Source organism: Periplaneta americana, chromosome 7, assembly GCF_040183065.1.
Source record: "Periplaneta americana isolate PAMFEO1 chromosome 7, P.americana_PAMFEO1_priV1, whole genome shotgun sequence".
Lineage (NCBI taxonomy): Eukaryota > Metazoa > Arthropoda > Insecta > Blattodea > Blattidae > Periplaneta > Periplaneta americana.
Window position 1 is genome coordinate 21,327,611 of NC_091123.1, and position 20,876 is coordinate 21,348,486.

At 33.4% G+C, this 20,876-nt stretch overlaps 1 protein-coding gene across 2 annotated transcripts in view; it reads left to right on the forward strand.

The window, feature by feature from the left end:
* Positions 1-20,876, forward strand: part of Eip78C (Ecdysone-induced protein 78C) — a 684,862-nt gene that overhangs the window by 213,854 nt on the left and 450,132 nt on the right. The gene's annotated exons all lie outside the window — the stretch shown is intronic.

Genomic DNA, 20,876 nt, shown 5'->3' on the forward strand with positions numbered 1-20,876 from the left:
ACAACCTGTCAAAAGTATAGCTTTCACTACCATAAAAACTTAAAGACCATTATTCCTTCATTGAATTCAGCCATAACTGTCCCTTCCTTCTAGATCACCTTCGTCCATACCTGTGGAGTAACGGTCAGTGCGACTGGCCGCGAAACCAGGTGGCCCGGGTTCGAATCCCGGTCGGGGCAAGTTACCTGGTTGAGGTTTTTTCCAGGGTTTTCCCTCAACCCAATACGAGCAAAAGCTGGGTAACTTTCGGTGCTGGACCCCGGACTCATTTTACCGGCATTATCACCTTCATTTCATTGAGACGCTAAATAACCCAATAAAATAAAAAATATATCACCTTCAATATGAACAGAACAAGAATCTCACCAGTACCTTCATCATTAGGGACCGGATTTTTAGGTTTTTGAAAAGACCATTTTAGGTTTTTGGAATAGGTAAATTAGGTTTTTTTTTTTTAGGTTTTTATCTCCAACCTGCGAAAGGGGTCGTAAAAACTGCCCGGTCGTTAAAAGTGTATCCTTACAGTTATTCTTAAAACATAAATATACAGGGCTTTTATTTCAAAACTCCCCAGTCTAAGTAACTAATTATTTAAATTGAATTCAATTTAAGGGGAGAGGATGGTATTTTTGATGAAAAATGACTAAATTAAAAAAAAAATTCTTTAAAATACTCTGTGATATGTGTGGGTCGCCATTTTTAAACTTCCTGCATTATGGATTTTTAAATCACTCGCCCACTTTTATTGTTTGCGATAAATTAAATTTTCAAAATTGTTTTTCTTTAAAATACCCTTTGATATGTCTGGAATGCATTGCATAACATTTTGTGGGCATTTGTGCCCTTATCGGATGTTGAGACGTCATTTTTAAACTTCCTGCGCTATGGATTTTTAAATCACACGCCCGCTTTTATCGGTTTCCAGTAACTTCATTGTTTTTGCTACATTGCCAGACAAAATGAATATAATTTCTGAACTATTAAATATACATGCATGAAATTTAGAACACACATTCTTTAGACTATTAGGAAACTTTTCTCTGTAACAGAATTTTGTTAATTGATTTCATTTTAAAAATACGTCCGTTTGTTTGCAAGAAAGGAAATCAGAAAATTGTTACTAAATTGTAATTGTTTATTTTACAAACGTAGGGACTAATATAAAAATTCTGTTACATACAGTTTGTAGAACATACTTTTGCAAATACATTGCAAAAACTGTTTGAATCTATCTTTAAAAACGGTTTAGATATATCGGTTTTAGTACAATCCTGCATTGGGTATATTTTTTTTCAAATTTGGACCCCCAAATAATTTTTTTTTTCAAAATATTTTTATTTGGTTGACTTGCCACAGCTATGAGCTCTCTACATACAAAAAATTAATAATTTACATCAAATAGGAAAAAAGTTAAAAAAAATACCATCCTCTCCCCTTAAACCAAAAACACTTCAATTTAGATATTGAGGGGGAAATCTGAAACCAAGCTTAATTGCATTTGAAGAGTTTGCGGGAAAAACGATGAATGTCACAGTTTTCTTAAGGTTGATGTCATTATCTAATTCAATGGAGTACTGCGAAATTTAATGTTGTTCTTATGAAAAATGGTAAAAAGGAGAATTATCACCACGAATACAGTAATCCTTTCCTTTATTTTCTATAGAAACAGCACTACATCTTGCAGTTATAGACTCAATTAGATCATTATGTAATCCTTAATAGAAATGTGACATTCATCGTTCTTCCTGCAAGCTCTTCATTTTAGATTTCACCACCACACCTCAGCTGCCCCCACTTTGAAATTTCCAATGGCACCCCAATATTTTTATACTTAAATATGAAAGAGCATTCAATTATTTATACATCTCATTCATTTGTTTTTGCATCTTCTGTTTTCTATCGTCGCCTGGTAACCTGTATTTTTGTTATCAGTTAATTGTAGGATGAAAACACAGCTTATTTTGTGTAATTTCCTAAATTTAATGAATAAGGATGATTTATGTTCTCTCTTGAAGGGTATACACCATTTTAAAATAATTTAATATACGATCACAACTTTTACATGAAATGCTCAATAAGTTTTTGTAGCTTTATTCTCTTCAGCTCTAATCAACAATAACAAAAATCCAGGTTGCCAGGCGACGATAGAAAACAAAAGATGCGAATACAAATGAATGAGGTGTATAAACAATTGAAGGCTTTTTTATATTTAAGTATAAAAATGTAGGGATGCCATTTGAAATTTCAAAGTAGGGGTGGCTGAGGGGTGGGGGTGAAATCTAAAATATAATTAAGCCTGGTTTCAGACTTCCCCTCAATATCTAAATAAATGTGTTTTTTTTTTAATTGATTCAAAAGCCCTATATATTTATTAAGACAACATGGACCACGAAACTGACCTTCTCAAGAACCGAACTGTTTTTTCAAGATCTATAAGATTCGAAATTTTTGCTCCTTCTTCAAATTATTTCTAGTTTGAATAAATTATTGTAACAATTAACATTTTATCTAATATAGTAATTTTCCATGATATAACTACATACATTTCAATTTTCAATAGATAAAAGGTACAGTACATACACAACTTTTGAATTGAATTTGTTGATACTTGTTCAAGAATTATTTTAAAAAGTACCAAACAAACAAACAAAATAATATTATTTACTGGTACTGTTCCTGGTTGCAATATATGACCAAATACTTTTCAAAATTCTTGACTGAGAAGTTTTTTCTATTGTCTTTCAAGGACGAAAAGGTTCTTTTGACAGCACATGACGTCATAGGTGTAAATTTCATCACTGCCACTGTAGCAGATACCCACGGTAACTGACAATTGAAGTTTTTCCCCTGGAGAATAGAGCACACATTTTTCATTTTTTCAAACCTTGGATTCCTCTGCAATACTTTCTTCAGTTTTAATGCGACGGCTTCACCCACGGGTCCTGGTACTTGTTTCTGTAGAAGCGAGGCAATGACACCAATTGCATCTTTCAGTTATAGCGACGAAGATTCCAAGTAGGCCTACTCAATATATTTTGGAAGGTCACTTAAATGTGCCTTGAGAAAAACAAGGGAGCCATAGATGTTATCACTGCTAAGTACAGATTTTGCCTTAGGGATTGAGGCAGCCTCCTCCACGTCGAGTGTTTTCTCTCTCTCTCAATGTATTGATATTTCTCTCAAACTAAAAAAAAAAAAAAAAAAAATCAAGATATCTTAATATATAAAATTGAATGTGGGTATGTATGTATATATGTACAGTATGTATGTATGTGTGTATGCTCTCTATACAAATCTACACGCTTTGAGCGATATGTGCCAAAGTTTGCACATTTAACCTTCATAACCAGGAGAAGAATATAGGCTACATTAAAATTGTGCAAATGGAAGTTAAATTAATTAAAATTATCTATACTAATAATAAATCTGTAGCCGAAATGTTTCTGGTAATTTTCGATTTTCCAAAAATAATTGGTCCTAAAATATATAATTAACCACCCTGAAACCGAAAATCACTTTTTTGAAATTTTTGTTTGTATGTCTGTCTGTCTGTCTGTCTGTTTGTTACCTTTTCACGCGATAATGGCTGAACGGATTTCGATGAAATTGGAACATAAATTATGTTCGTTGTAACTTAGATTTTAGGCTATATGGCATTCAAAATAAATTATTTAAAAGGGGGGTTATAAGGGGGCCTGAATTAAATAAATCGAAATATCTCGCTTATTATTGATTTTTGTGAAAAATGTTACATAACTAAAGTTTCTTTAAAAATAATTTCCGATAAGTTTTATTCCTTGCAAAATTTTGATAGGACTGATATTTAATGAGATAAATGAGTTTTAAAATTAAAATAACTGCCATCTAAGGCCGTGTAATGAATTAAAAAACAAATGACTTCGTCTATAAGGGGCCTTGGACAGCAACAATCGAAAGGTATGAAAGATAGCCTACAGATAATGTTTCTGTGTTTGTATGAAGTAATATCAGAAGCTAAATTAACCGATTTGTATAATTAATTATTATTTCACCATTGGAAAGTGTAGTTTCTCTAGATGGACATAATGCTATAATGTTATTACAGTAACTTCTGAGTGAATCTAGGACAGGTAAGATTAAAATAGCTTCTTATGCACAGAAAACTTGATAGGCTATTCTGTACATTCGTTTCCTGTATTTCCTAAAATAATTTTTATGACCAAATGAGTGGTCTCTGGATCAAAATGATCGCATTTTAATTATGCAAATATAATTTAAATTAAGTAACATAATAAACCATTTATCCTTATATCAAACACGAATGTTCCCTGGATCAAATGTCCTATTTTAATTATGTAATTCCTTTATATTTATTTCTAACGGGTGCAGCGGAGCGCACGGGTACGGCTAGTAAAAAAATAAAAATAAATAGATCAGATATTCATATATAATATTAAAATGCAAAATCTTCTACAGTCAATTGTTTTTTATTATTGTTGAGGTTTTTTCGGGTTTTCCCTCAACCCATTACGAGCAAATGCTGGGTAACTTTCGGCGCTGAACTCCGGACTCATTTCGCCGACATTATCACCTTCATCTCATTCAGACGCTAGATAACCATAGCAGTTGATAAAGCGTCATAAAATAACTAATTGTTGTTGTTTAGTCAACTGTCCGAAAACAGGTCTGAACCTCACAAATGATACCAAGAAGGCGGCACTTATGAGCCAACTAGGCCAGGAGATAATGAGGTAGGGTAACCAGTTCTTGTAAGACAGATTTTCATGTGGTTTGCTATTTGTATTTCATAATACACCGCATCATAGGGGAGAGTCGGGTAGTATCGGACATCGGGTAATATCGGACAGTGCGTTTCTTTCATATATGGTAGTACCTGAATGACATAGTTACGTTTCTCTATGCGACATCACAGAAACGTAACCATGTCAATCAGGTACTATCATCGTGTGGTAGATGAAAGAAACTCACTGTCCGATATTATCCGATGTCCGATACTACCCGACTCTCGCCTACAATGTAAACAGAGTTGTAAGAAAAGAGGTGTAATAAGGAAATAAAACGTTTCCGAAGCAATGTTCATGTAACATTGTTACATTCTCTATATCAACCATGGGGGAAAATGGCTCCGAAGAGCCACTGCACTCAAAGCCGCCTTACCTCACTCCACCGACCCTCTCCTCCGCCTGGTGCTTCTCTAGACACGCTTCATTCAGTGGCGGGTATGGCTTCGATCTCGGGACGTCTGTTTCAGGAAGAGTGGCAGAAAGAATTTTTATGTTACTTACAAAAAGAAGAAAGTCTGTTGCTTAATATGTAGGTTTAAAATTGCGCATATAAAACGCTTCAGTATTAAACGCCACTTTGATCGGAAGCATAAAGCGGACTTTGGTGATCTTACAGGTATTTATTTACAATTTTAAAAGCAGTTTTCGTAATATTTGTGAAAAGATACAATACAAGATATGTTTATGGTATTTTCAGGATTTAGATGCTTATTATTTTATTAAGTATCTGGAACTGAACTTATTTAAAACTTTGAGTGCATATTAGGCCTACTTGATGCGTTCTATTTCCAAGAAAGATTTTCAGAAGTAACTGCAGTGGACATGGAGATGTCTGTCCAATAATAAATTTGTATTTGATGTTATCCAAGCAGCAGAGCCACTATAGAAATGCAAAAGAGCACGCCACTAAAGTGTTTAGAAAAAAATGGATTAGATCTCTTTAAATACCTACCGGAGGAGCAAGATTTGCGCATATTTGCAATGCGTATGGTATCTATGTTTGGCTCAACTTACTGTTGTGAGCTGTTTTTCTTTCCAAAATGAATGTAACCAAAAGTATCTCCAGGTCTAGGATCACAGACATGCATTTAGTTTCAGTATTACGGTTGAGTTGTTCTATTTTAGAGCCAAATATATCCTTTTTAGTTAATAACAAGAAATTTCGAGGGCAATCAACAACAAAAAAATGAAAACCAGCAGTATAGGCCTACAGTAGTATTTCGTTTCATTCATATCTCATGTATTTTGTTTAATATATTTTAATGTTAAATGACAGTGGAGCTTAGTTTTACTTTCTTTAGTATTTATAAAAAGAAACAATTGATTTTGTTGATCATTATATTGTGTTTAATATGTTTTCAAGTTAAATGACAAAGGAGCTTGGTTACTTTATTGGTTTTAAAAAGAAACAATTTATTATGTTGAGCATTGTATCTTTTAATATATTGTGCAGTTAAATGCAGGGGCGGCTTTCGAAGAGGGGCTGCGGAGCTGCAGCACCCCCAGACATTTGTGGCTATTGTCTCGTTTTATGCTGTGAAATACATTTATTATACAGTCTCTATTTAGCGGCTCCAATTTTTTTAAAAATTTCGCTCTCATTGACATGCACGCAATCCTTAGTGAAGTCACTTCCTCCCCTGGTGCTGCCGGAGCGAAACCAGGGTGAAGCCACTTCCTCCTCTGGAGCTGCCAGTCTCGTCTCGGAAGGTTTGCACGTTAGTTTTACTCCTCCCCCTGCTAGCCCCTTGCCATGAATCCAGTTTCCAGGCGCTGCAAAATTTGCAGCAGTTTGTCAGTAGCGCGCAGTTTTAAATATATTTCCTTTAATGTTGTGAGTATAACAAGTGCAATAATGTTTAATTCTGTGCAATATTTACAGTCTATTCAAGTCCAGTACCTTAACAATTCAGAAGAAATGTGAAATTAAGTGCCCATCAGTTGAATCTCATAATGGAAAGAGCCGCTAAACAAAATACAAAGGCTCGCATATTTGTTGATAATTTATCCAGTATCCCTGCTTTCGTCTCTGAATTAGATTAACGTGTTTCAAAGACAATTCCATCAGCTGGGGGCAACAAGATGGATTTAAAATAATAACAGTAAATGTTCATGAGAAGAAGGAGCCATTGCTAGAATGTTTTCAAACCATAATGGAATCTGAAACATCTAACATCACAATAAATTAGGCAAGCGCCCTGGTGCGTACTCTTCAAGATCCTCAATTCAATTTCTGGCTCAGTTATTTTTTTCATTTATTGATGTATCATGTATCATATGTATCAGCGTCGCCGGTGTGCCGGAATTTTGTCCGTAGGATTCTTTTAAATGCCAGTAAATCTACTGACATGAGCCTGTCTCATTTAAACACAACTTACAAGATAAGGCGCATGGAATTAATCTCTAAATAAAGTAAGTTGTTTGGTTTATTTTTGTATGCAGCCCCCCTTAATTCAATACCCACGAGCCGCCACTGGTTAAGTGACAATGGAGCTTTGCTTTTTTCTTTATTGTTTTTAAAAAAGAAACAGTTTATTATGTCGATCACAAGCCAGTTCAAGAATTTTTTGTGCACATGATAAAGGAATAGTTATACAACTGAAAAATATATAATTTGCCTAATGACAGTAGGTGGCCGTCATAAATATTGTATGATACGTGTACTTCCTATAAACAAATTACTGTAAAGATTTTGAAACAAGAAATAAGAGCGGAGAAATTACTGATGCGCAAGGTGTGTCGAATCCACCACTGCACTTGACTTAGCAAAACAACTGCGTTACCCCTCGCCTGTCAATCAAACGAATGTGGGGTGAGTAGGAACGTTCCCTCCCTACTTTGCTGATAGTCCCAATAGCTGCTCTATATTAAAGGAATATGTCCCTAAAGTTTTGACATACATTTTAGTTACACCCGGTATAAAATAATGTTAAGTTTTATCAATCGCATTGTTTGAATTTTGTTTACAGTCTAGTGTTCCCGTCCCATTTGGGAAATACACTGTCCGTGTGCAACGCATAAAAAAACCCAATTCTTACCGGTTTTGGAGTTCGGGGTCGCAGTTTTTGGAATTGGTTAAACTGCCACAGCGAAAAAATACAGCTTGTATACTTTGCATAATGAGGACGCTCTGAAAGGAATATTTTCATACACCAATATTCATTTGTTATGGGTTTCTTCTACGATTCTCTAAACCAACTTGAAATTCAAGTTAACGTGAAACATCTGTATCCGATTCTTAAAGGCGAATAAAACTTGAATATGCAACCCTCCGGAATTTACATGAAAACAAGCTCCAAAGAGTTCAACGACTCGTTAAAGAATGATCTTCCTGCTTGCAAAATGTGGTCCTCGACTCTACTTCTTGCCTTGCGGGTTGTCAATATGTTTTCATTCCTTGCTAACCCGTTGCCAGGCAACATTATAACGTAATGATTTTATAATGTTCTGCTAATTAATTTACGAAGTTACAAATGGCTACTTTACAACGAAGAACTTCCCGAAGCAGACGATGTTAAATATTTAGGTAGGCGTAAACATTTTGGGTGCTATTCATAGACATTTCGCTAGCCCGGGCTACGAGCGTGCTAAACAGGATTCATATCATATCATATCGCTGACACTGGTTTATGAATACGAAAAACGTTAGTTCGCTGATCATCCACCGAAAGCCCGCGCTAAGAATGTCTATGAATACGTAAAGAATTAAATTTTAAAACATCAAAAATCTATTGGTTATTGGGGCCTAAATCAAAACTGTCATTAGAAAATAAACTTCTTGTTTATAAAGTCGTACTAAAACCAATCTGGACATACGGCATCCAACTGTGGGGAACTCCTAGCAATTCAAACATTGAAATACTGCAGATGTATCATCCAAAACTTTACGTTCCATTGTCACTGCACCATGGTATGTCCGTAATGATGTCATTCATCGCGTCCTCAACATTTCAACTATGAAAGAAGAAATCTCTAAATTCAGCAAAAAATACCTGCGCCGATTAAATCAACATCCGAATCATCATGCATTAAATTTGCTGGATAATAGTCAAACAATAAGAAGACTTAAAAGGACCAATGCTCTTGACCTTCCATTCATTTTTTATACAGCTATTTGAAACATTGTTATTTTTCTTTTGGAGTGTTGTCATGGGATAACATCTCCACTCATGTCATATTCTTTTATAATATTTACTTATTGTCTCTTGTAGACAGATTGTAAATGTGGCATGTGTTAAAAAAATGGCTTAGTTGAAAGCACATCTGATTATATAAATTTGTTTAAGAGACTACAGAGATACTTTTGAGGGCAAAATGCAGTAGTTGATTTTTTTCTTTTTCTTATGTTAATTTAATATGAACTTTTAGCTTCATATCTGTGAAAGAAATTTTAAGGTACAGTACTTATAAAATTACATTAAACTGTCCTTCCATGCAAGAGCAATACCAGACAGGAATCCGCATCATTCATTTTATCAAACATACAAAAATTGATTTTTCGTTTTTCTTATAGTAATGTAATATTAACTCTTAGCTTTATATCTGTGACAAAAATTTTACGATATCTATCAAATCGACTGCGTTAGGAATTAAAATGTCCTCCCATGTAAACAAAATACCAACCATAAATAGGGTAAAGATTGATAATATCGTGATATGAGTAATATTGTGATAGTTCTTTTTGAGAATTTATTACAATTTTACTGAGCGAGAGGAAGATCGGTTTTTGCGTCATCGTATTAAGGGAATATTCGTGGACAAGTTGCTGCACAAAACCGGTCCTTCTCTCGCTCAGTAAAATTGTAATAAATTTTCAAAAAGAACTATCACAATATTACTCGTATCACAGTATTACCAACCTTTACTCTATGTAATTTTTATCTCTCATTTTTCTCAAATTGTTTAAGTCATATCTCCCGCATTTTTTTAGATAATTCTATGAAATATTTTGCACTGTCCTTTTTGTTAGCAATATCAACAAACTTTAGCTCAATCTTTAAGCTATCCTTAACAGAAATTATGAAGAAAAAAAAGAAAAAAAAATAATTTTTAATTTTTAATAGGCCTACATGTAGAAAATATATTTTATTCCTCTTGCAATGCAAATATTAAAAACTTAATGCGGGGCTCATTTATATGAGTGTTGCTTTTAAGGTGACCAAAAAAATAAGAATTACTTAAAAAATATTTAAAATCTTGGGAGGAGTTATTCAAATAGGAGTTCGGTAGAAATCGCAAAATGAATATTTTGAAAATTCACAGTACCATTTTTTTTTTGTAGGCAAGTATTTTTCTTTCTTGATCGAAGAACAATTTTGTCAGACATGAAGCTTTTTATTTTATTTTATTGGGATATTTTACGACGCTTTATCAACAGCTTGGGTTATTTAGCGTCTGAATGAGATGAAGGTGATAATGCCGGTGAAATGAGTCCGGGGTCCAACACCGAAAGTTACCCAGCATTTGCTCATTTTGGGTTGAGGGAAAACCTCGGAAAAAACCTCAAACAGGTAACTTGCCCCGACCGGGAATCGAACCCGGGCCACCTGGTTTCGCGACCAGACGCGCTAACCGTTCCTCCACAGATGTAAACGTCAGACATGAAGCATATAAATTTAATGAGAACAGGAAAAAGGGTATGGAGGAATAAAATGTATAAAATAGACAAATTTTTAAGGGTCGAAGGTGTATGTAACCCCATAAGTTCTAATTCTAGTGCCGGTTTTCCACACTGCAAATCAGATCGCAATTCCCAATAAATGCAAACGGAATTCATATATGAAAAAAATGCTGTGTTGTGAGGGGGGGGGGGAGAGAATTCTTTCCGTGCTCTCGTTTACAGCACTATAATTCGAACATTTTTTATAACTTAAATTTTTATAAAACATTTTTAATGGGCTAGTATGAGTGGGTACCTATTCGGCAAAAATATCTGTTGCCTTCTGTATTAATTTATAGGCCTACTCATTCTCTGCTTAGCAATCTGCAACATATCATTATTGGAGTATAAATTATGCTTGAATATCATCGTATACGTATTATATTCAAGATATTATTACTAATGACTTGAGTAGCGAATACTGCATTAATTTCCTTGCCCTGTTCTTACTTACAAATGTGTTTTAGACAACTCGAAGGTTCATTGCCGCCCTCACATAAACCCGCCAACGGTCCCTATCCTGGACAAGATTAATCCAGTCCCTAGCAGCATATCCCATTTCCCTCAAATCCATTTTAATATTATCCTCCCGTCTACGTCTCGGTCTCCCCAAAGATATTTTTCCCTCTTGCCTCCTAACTAACACTCTATAGTACGTATTTCTGAATTCGCCCATACGTGCTACATGCCCTGCCCATCTCAAACACCTGGATTTAATGTTCCTAAATATGTCTGGTGAAGAATACAATGCGTGCAGTTCTGCGTTGTGTAACTTTCTCCATTCTCCTGTAACTTAGCCCCATATGTTTTCCTAAGCATCTTATTCTCGAACAACCTTAATCTCTTCCTCTCTCAAAGTGAGAGTCAAAGTTTCATAACCTACAGAACAACCGGTAATATAACTTTTTTCATAAATTACAACTAGAGCCGGGATGTTAGGCAAAATGCCTTTATTAAACTGAGTGTATGTATGAAAGATCTGTTAGAATTAAACACGTTTCCACACATTTGGGGACGATAGGCCCAATTTTTATTTTGCATTTTTTGCCTATTTTAGCTCCCGTTGCCTATTTTAAGGTTAAATGCCTTTTTAAAAGCCTTTTTACGTCGTTATTGTACATTTTATATATGTTTAATGCGTTTAAAATAAACCGCACATAAATTATATAAAAAAAAAACAAAAAAGAACGGTTGTACAAATTAAAAGTATATATTCACCTCATACAAATATTTGCTGAGAATCTTATTCTCCAGCAATACATATGTCTCCAAAAAGTCGTAAACTTTTCTCCCCTACCAGTAGGCTGTTTTTTTACTATTGTTGAGTTCATGTTTGTGTCGTGTGTTGTAGATGGCTTGTGTTCATGTAACTGGTCATAGATTTTGATTAATGTTAATAATATTGGTGATTGAAGCGGTGATGAATCTTGGCATGTAAATTTCCAATCCGTTACTTGCCTTTGTGACTGAGGGAAACCATCGTGGTCATATCGCGTGTTTAGAATCTGTGAATATACCAGTAGGCCGTTTTTACTATCTTTGAGTTCCTGTTTGTATTGTATGTTTTAGATGGCTTGTGTTTATGTAACTGATCATAAATTTTGATTAATGTTTATGATATTGGTGATTCAGCCATGATTAATCATGGCATGTAAATTTCCAATCCGGCATTTGCCTTTGTGACTGAGGGAAAACATGAAAAAACACCAGTCAGGTTAGTCAGCCATGAGGTTTGAACCCGGAGCCTCCCGATTGCGAGTCTCAGACGCCTTTTTCATTGTTTTTAAACATTCAGTAGGTGTCTTATGGCAATTTTAAATCCCTATACCCATAAAAACACACGGTATTTAAAATAAATACCAACGTCACTAAAATAAATAGAATATAACGACGAGATTATGCGCAAATATATGCGTATAAGCTGTTTAACTAGACAGCCCTCAGGCTTGACGGTCACTATAGTCGGCTGTGATTCCACTGCTATATTTGCGTGGAGTGAAAGATGTGCCGCGACCTGAGGACAGTTCCGGATCATTCCACCTCATTTCCCTCGACGTCTGCATCAGTGAACAATGCCTCTGCCGCTGTGTTAAAGCTGCCCTGTCCGACGCGGGACGGCTGTGAAGTAGAGTGCTGGCTTCCGTCACCCTGACGATTTGATGTCGCTCACTCACTTCATAATTGACTCACGCGTCACGAATTCACTTACTTCCTCACATGCTCATTCTTTCATTAACCATTCACTCGCTCAACCACTCACCCACACACTGACTGACTAAATAGTTTACTCAAAGCTTGTAGTACACATTCACTCACCTACCCACTCACACACTTGATTACCTCAGCCATCATTCTCTCAATTGAGAAATCACTCCTTCACCCATAAACTCACCCACTTGTCTCTTCCAGTAGATTGAGCAATTACTCACCGACTCACCCCATCTGTCCATCATCCAACTAATTCACGATGATCAACTACTTACCCATCCATTCGCTAACTCGTCTTTAACCTGATTCAAACATAGTATTCACATACTCACTAGTTCACTCATTCAATTATTTACTCGTTCACTCACTTAATCATTTATTCAATCACTCATTCACTTATTCAGGTACTCATGGAATATTTAATCACTCTTTTCACTTACCGATTCAGTCGCCCCTCATTTACTCATTTAACAATTCAGTCTTCGTTCATTATTCACTTGTTTGCTTACTGATTCACTCGCTCTTCATTCACTTACTGTATTCAGTTACCGATTCACTCACTCTTTATTCACTTACTGTATTCATTTACTGATTCACTTGCTTTTCATTCATTTACTGTATTCAGTTACTGATTCACTCACTCTTTATTCACTTACTGTATTCAGTTACTGATTCACTTGCTCTTCATTCATTTACTGTATTCAGTTACTGATTCACTCACTCTTTATTCACTTACTGTATTCAGTTACTGATTCACTTGCTTTTCATTCATTTACTGTATTCAGTTACTGATTCACTCACTTTTATTCACTTACTGTATTCAGTTACTGATTCACTTGCTTTTCATTCATTTACTGTATTCAGTTACTGATTCACTCACTCTTTATTCACTTACTGTATTCAGTTACTGATTCACTTGCTCTTCATTCACTTACTGTATTCAGTTACTGATTCACTCACTCTTTATTCACTTACTGTATTCAGTTACTGATTCACTTGCTCTTCATTCATTTAATGTATTCAGTTACTGCTTCACTCACTCTTTATTCACTCACAGATTCATTCACTTGCCCCTCATTCACTTACTGCATTTACTTACTGATTCCGTCACTCCTTATTCACTTACCGATTCAATCGCTCCTCATTTACTCATTTACCAATTCAGTCGTCGTTCATTATTTACTTGTTTACTTACTGATTCACTCGCTCTTCATTCACTTACTGTATTCAGTTACTGATTCACTCACTCTTTATTCACTTACTGTATTCAGTTACTGATTCACTTGCTTTTCATTCATTTACTGTATTCAGTTACTGATTCACTCACTTTTATTCACTTACTGTATTCAGTTACTGATTCACTTGCTTTTCATTCATTTACTGTATTCAGTTACTGATTCACTCACTCTTTATTCACTTACTGTATTCAGTTACTGATTCACTTGCTCTTCATTCACTTACTGTATTCAGTTACTAATTCACTCACTCTTTATTCACTTACTGTATTCAGTTACTGATTCACTTGCTCTTCATTCATTTAATGTATTCAGTTACTGCTTCACTCACTCTTTATTCACTCACAGATTCATTCACTTGCCCCTCATTCACTTACTGCATTTACTTACTGATTCCGTCACTCCTTATTCACTTACCGATTCAATCGCTCCTCATTTACTCATTTACCAATTCAGTCGTCGTTCATTATTTACTTGTTTGCTTACTGATTCACTCGCTCTTCATTCACTTACTGTATTCAGTTACTGATTCACTCACTCTTTATTCACTTACTGTATTCAGTCACTCATTCGCTCACTCTTTATTCACTCACAGTTTCATTCACTTGCTCCTCATTCTCTTACTGCATTTACTTACTGATTCAGTCGCTCTTCAGTCACTTACTGTACTTACTGATTCAGTTGCTCTTCATTCACTTACTGTAGTTACTGATTCAGTTGCTCTTCATTCACTTACTGTAGTTACTTAATGAGTCAGTAGCTCTTCATTCACTTACTGTAGTTACTTACTGATTCACTCGCTCCTCATTCACTTACTGTAGTTACATACTGATTCAATCGCTCTTCAGTCACTTACATTATTTACTTACTGATTCAGTCGCTCCTCATTCACTTACTTTACTTACTTACTGATTCAGTCGCTCTTCATTCACTTATTATCAATTATTTACTGGTTCGTTCCTCAGTCACTTAACTGCATTTAATGTTTCTGTTGCTCCTCATTCACTTACATTATTTACTTACTGATTCAGTCGCTCCTCATTCACTTACTTTACTTATTTACTGATTCATTCGCTCTTCATTCACTTATTATCAATTATTTACTGGTTCGTTCCTCAGTCACTTAATTGCATTTAATGTTGCTCCTCATTCATTTACATTATTTACTTACTGATTCAGTCGCTCCTCATTCACTTACTTTACTTACTTACTGATTCAGTCGCTCTTCATTCACTTATTATCAATTATTTACTGGTTCGTTCCTCAGTCACTTAACTGCATTTAATGTTTCTGTTGCTCCTCATTCATTTACATTATTTACTTACTGATTCAGTCGCTCCTCATTCACTTATTTTACTTACTGATTCAGCCGCTCTTCATTCACTTATTATCAATTATTTACTGGTTCGTTCCTCAGTCACTTAGCTGCATTTAATGTTTCTGTTGCTCCTCATTCATTTACATTATTTACTTACTGATTCAATCGCTCTTCAATCACTTACATTATTTACTTACTGATTCAGTCGCTCCTCATTCACTTACTTTACTTATTGATTCAGTCGCTCTTCATTCACTTATTATCAATCATTTACTGGTTCGTTCCTCAGTCACTTAACAGCATTTAATGTTTCTGTTGCTCCTCATTCATTTATATTATTTACTTACTGATTCAATCGCTCTTCATTCACTTACATTATTTATTTACTGATTCAGTCGCTTCTCATTCACTTACTTTACTTACTTACTGATTCAGTCGCTCTTCATTAACTTATTATCAATTATTTACTGATTCGCTCCTCAGTTACTTATTGCATTTACTTACTGTTTCTGTTGCTCCTCATTCACTTACTTTATTTGCTTAGTGATTCAGTCGCTTCTCATTACTTACTATAGATATTTATTTACAGGTTCAGTCGCTTTCACTTCACTTACTCTATTCACTTACTCATTCATTTGGCCCTCATTTACTCACCGATTCTATGACTCAATCACTTATAGTAACATTAGATTCTGAGACCATAGCTTGCATGCAACATTGAAGCTATGCTTTTAGCCTTTACATATATCACGGCCTGGATTTGTGGTGGATGTATTTGCGTCACGATGGTTCATCCCTCCGATATCTTTACCAAGATTTTTTTTAGATAAGCCTGTACTCTTGTTACAGCATTACTAATTAATCTACGTCAGGGTGTTGCATTAGTCACGCAAGGATTCGATCCGTGGACTCCTCTACGATCCTTTTTCAACACCACTAACCCCTATGTTGGCAAGGTCATGCAGGCTAAACTTGAATGTATACAGGGTGATTCAAAACAGTCGTTACAAATTGATGTGAGTTCCTGTAGTTGTCGAAGGCATGATTTGATACTGGGAATCTTAATATGCGGAAATGCACTTCTTCAACGACATCACTACGTAAATAACGTCACGAAACTTTGAAATAGGGGAGTAAAATGGTTTGTGCACGTGAGTCATGTTTCTCTCTACACAGCAATGTCATAGTGTCAAATCTTCATTTCCCTTTTCACTGAGCTCTGTTTATATGACTTTATGCCCAGAGGACTGTAATTAATCAGTCGTTAGGAACGGAACGTCATGCATTTTTGCAGCAATAAATTTCTTGAACACTAAAGAAGAAATACTGATTGCAGGACAATTTATTATTAAGAACAGCTTTTCGACCCCTATTTTATCATCATCATCATCATCATCATCATCATCTTCATCATCACCATCATCATCATCATCGGTGTACGCAGAATTTTGTCAAGGGGGGTCATTATTAAAATTGTTTACAATTTACATTATCGGTATTATAAATTTTGTGTATTATTGGATTGATACATAAGTTTGTAGAGTAAATAAATACTTGGTTGCTATGGAAACATGGAGAGCAGATGCATGAAAGTAAAGAAAAACGCTACAAACTTGTGCACCAATCCAATATTATTATTATTATTATTATTATTATTATTATTATTATTATTATTATTATTATTATTATTATTGTTATTATTATTATTATTATTATTATTATTATTATTATTATTAAAGGAACGTTTCTCAATAAAGTCTGAACTTAAACTAACGAACGGGTGAATATCGCTCTTAGAATGAGTTTAAAATCGACAATCCACAATATTTAACATCTGCACTGCAGAGCTGTCAAACAACCTTTTCAATACGTTTCACTACAAGTTAAATTTCATATTGTACTGGCTTCGTTTTATTACAAGGTCCGTACTAGGCGGTAGGTCTCTCTATAATAAAGATAGCATTGTTATAATTCGAATATGCCAGAAACCAAGCACAGGGTTTATATTGAAAGAGGGGTAGGAGGACTATGCCTTATGTCGATGTAGATTTTGTTACTCTGACAGTGAAAAATTAGAGAAGGGATAACAAAAACAAACAAACAACAACAATAACAAAATATTCAAATTTAAATATGTAATTTTTCTTCAAAGTTCAAGGGGGGGTTCAAACCTGGGAACTCCCTTCTTGCGAGCGTTCTTGATCACCATCATCATCATCATTATCATCATCGTCATCACCATAATCTCTTTCGAGGATTTAGTCCTTTGGCCTGTAGCGTCCCCATTCTTGTAAGGATTATGGCCCAAAAGTAAATTGACTTCCTGGTCACGTGCTGGTGATTGTGCGAAATCACCGTTTTAAGTCCACACAAAATAATTGGGAAATAGGGGATAGCCTACAGTCCTCGTTTTTATGGAAGGGAAATAAATCTCCACGTACTGCGGGGAATTTAATACCGAATTTCTGCATTTGTGGCAAATAATAACAGAAATGCTACTAATTCAGGTACAGCGGTGGATCAAAATATGGGCTTTCTATTCTGTTATTCATATAGGGGAGAGTCGGGTAGTATCGGACATCGGGTAATATCGGACAGTGCGTTTCTTTCATCTACCACCATATGGTAATACCTGAATAACATGGTTACGTTTCTCTATGCGACATCACAGAAACGTAACCATGTCAATCAGGTACTATCATCGTGTGGTAGATGAAAGAAACTCACTGTCCGATATTACCCGATGTCCGATACTACCCGACTCTCCCCTACATCAGTTTCTATTTGTTATAGAATGATGCTTTGAATTAACCTGCATAGTAACTTATTCGATTCATTGATTCACTGTCAGACTCCGTATTTATTTCACATTAATGCGCAAATACTAGTTGGAAGAGAAATGAAATATTTATTGGAAACTACATGACGTCGTATTATTCAAAGTCTCTCATTGTTTCTGTCAGATACATTGTAAATAAATTGTTACCTGACATAATGCAAATTTGTAATATGAAGTTTAAGATTGTGGTAAAGGACTATTTGTTTTCACAATGTTTTTATTCACTCCAAGAATTTTATTGATTGACGTGTCTGTCTATACATTGTATGGCAGTTGACATTAATAATAAATTATATAATATGAAATAAATAAGTAAATACATAAGTAAATAAGTACATAAAGAAAAAAGTAAATACACAAATAAGTCAATAAACAAATAAATAAGTAGATGAATAAGTAAATAATATCAGTAAGTAAATAACAAGTAAGTAAATAGATAAATGAATAAATAAAGAAGTGAATGCATAATTAAATAAATAAATAAGTAAATAAGCGAATGCATAAGTCAGTAAGTACATAAATAAATAGATGAATAAATAAATAAGTGAATGCATAAGTCAGTAAGTAAATAGCAAATAAATAAGTAAATAGATAAATGAGTAAATGAAGAAGTGAATGCATAAGTAAAGAAGTAAATAAATAAATAAGTAAATAAATAAATAAATAAGTAAATAGATAAATAAGTAAATAAGCGAATGCATAAGTCAGTAAGTAAATAAATAAATAGATGAATAAGTAAATAAATGAATGCATAAGTCAGTAAGTAAATAACAAGTAAATAAATAAGTAAATAGATAAATGAGTAAATAAAGAAGTGAATGCATTAGTGAATAAGTAAACAAATAAATAGATACAGAAATAAGTAAATAAGTGAGTGCATAAGTCAATAAGTAAACAAATAAATAGATAAATAAGTAAATAAGCCAATGCATAAGTCAATAACTAAGCAAATAAATATATAAATAAGTGAATGCATAATTCAATAAGTAAATAAATAAATAAGTAAATAGATAAATGAGTAAATAAATAAGTGATTGCATAAGTAAATAAGTAATTAAATAAATAAGCGAATGCATAAGTCAATAAGTAAACAAATAAATAGATAAATAAGTAAATAAGCCAAAGCATAAGTCAATAACTAAACAAATAAATATATAAATAAGTGAATGCATAATTCAATAAGTAAATAAATAAATAAGTAAATAGATAAATGAGTAAATAAATGATTGCATAAGTAAATAAGTAATTAAATAAATAAGCGAATGCATAAGTCACAAGTAAACAAATAAATAGATAAATAATTAAATAAGCGAATGCATAAGTGAATAAGTAAACAAATAAATATATAAATAATTAAATAAGCGAATGCATAAGTCAATAAGTAAACAAATAAATAGATAAATAATTAAATAAGCGAATGCATAAGTCAATAAGTGAACAAATAAATAGATAAATAATTAAATAAGCGAATGCATAAGTCAATAAGTAAACAAATAAATAGATAAATAATTAAATAAGCGAATGCATAAGTCAATGAGTAAACAAATAAATAGATATATAATTAAATAAGCGAATGCATAAGTTAATAAGTAAACAAATAAATAGATAAATAATTAAATAAGCGAATGCATAAATCAATAAGTAAACAAATAAATAGATAAATAATTAAATAAGCGAATGCATAAGTCAATAAGTAAACAAATAAATAGATAAATAATTAAATAAGCGAATGCATAAGTCAATAAGTAAACAAATAAATAGATAAATAATTAAATAAGCGAATGCATAATTCAGTAAGTAAATAGATAAATGAGTAAATAAATAAGTGATTGCTTAAGTAAATAAGTAATTAAATAATTAAATAAATAAGCGAATGCATAAGTCAATAAATAAATAGATGATTAAGTAAATAAGTGAATTCATAATTCAATGAGTAAGTAGATAAATGAGTAAATAAATAAGTGATTGCATAAGTAAATAAGTAATGAAATAATTAAATAAATAAGCGAATGCATAAGTCAATAAATAAATAGATGAATAAGTAAATAAGTGAATGCATAAGTCAATAAGTAAATAAATGAATAAGTAAATAGATAAATGAGTAAATAAATAAGTGAATTTGTGAGTAGCCTAAATATATAAATACATATATGAAAAATAGTAAATAAATGATAGCGTAAGTAAATAAGTAAATTAATAAATTAATAAGTAAATAAATAAGCAGGTAAATGAATGAATAGATAAATGAAATAAATACAAATAAATAAATTAATACATAAATAAACGAAAGAACGTACCTAGATAAATGAATGAATGAATGAATGAATGATTGAATGAATGAATAGGTAAATAAAGAAATAGCTTACATATATAAATAAATACATAAATAAAAAACAAATAATTAATAAATAAATGAATAAATAAATAAATAAATATATGTTAGTCGTAACGTGTAGCAGGCAATGATCAAAATACAAAATGTAGCTTTTTCAAGTTCGCGACCTGAATTCATGCCGATATCCTTAACTGATCTCGAGTAATATTGCGTCATACTTTACACTCCAGTGTTATCATTGACGATCAAGGTGTTAAATAATGCATGCACCTGCAAATGTAATCAGTCATCTGAATCAATCGTGACGTCACTTTGAAATATTACCTGCTTTGGTGTGAGTTGTGCTAATGGAACTTCCAACACAAAGGTCTTAACATAGACACTGAATACATACGCTACAAATGCCAATCAATTAGAAATGTGTAGCCTACTTAGCTTTGCTGAGCAAAAGAAGTAAATAAACAATATTCAGAAAGTTCTAGTAGTGCTCCTCTTCTG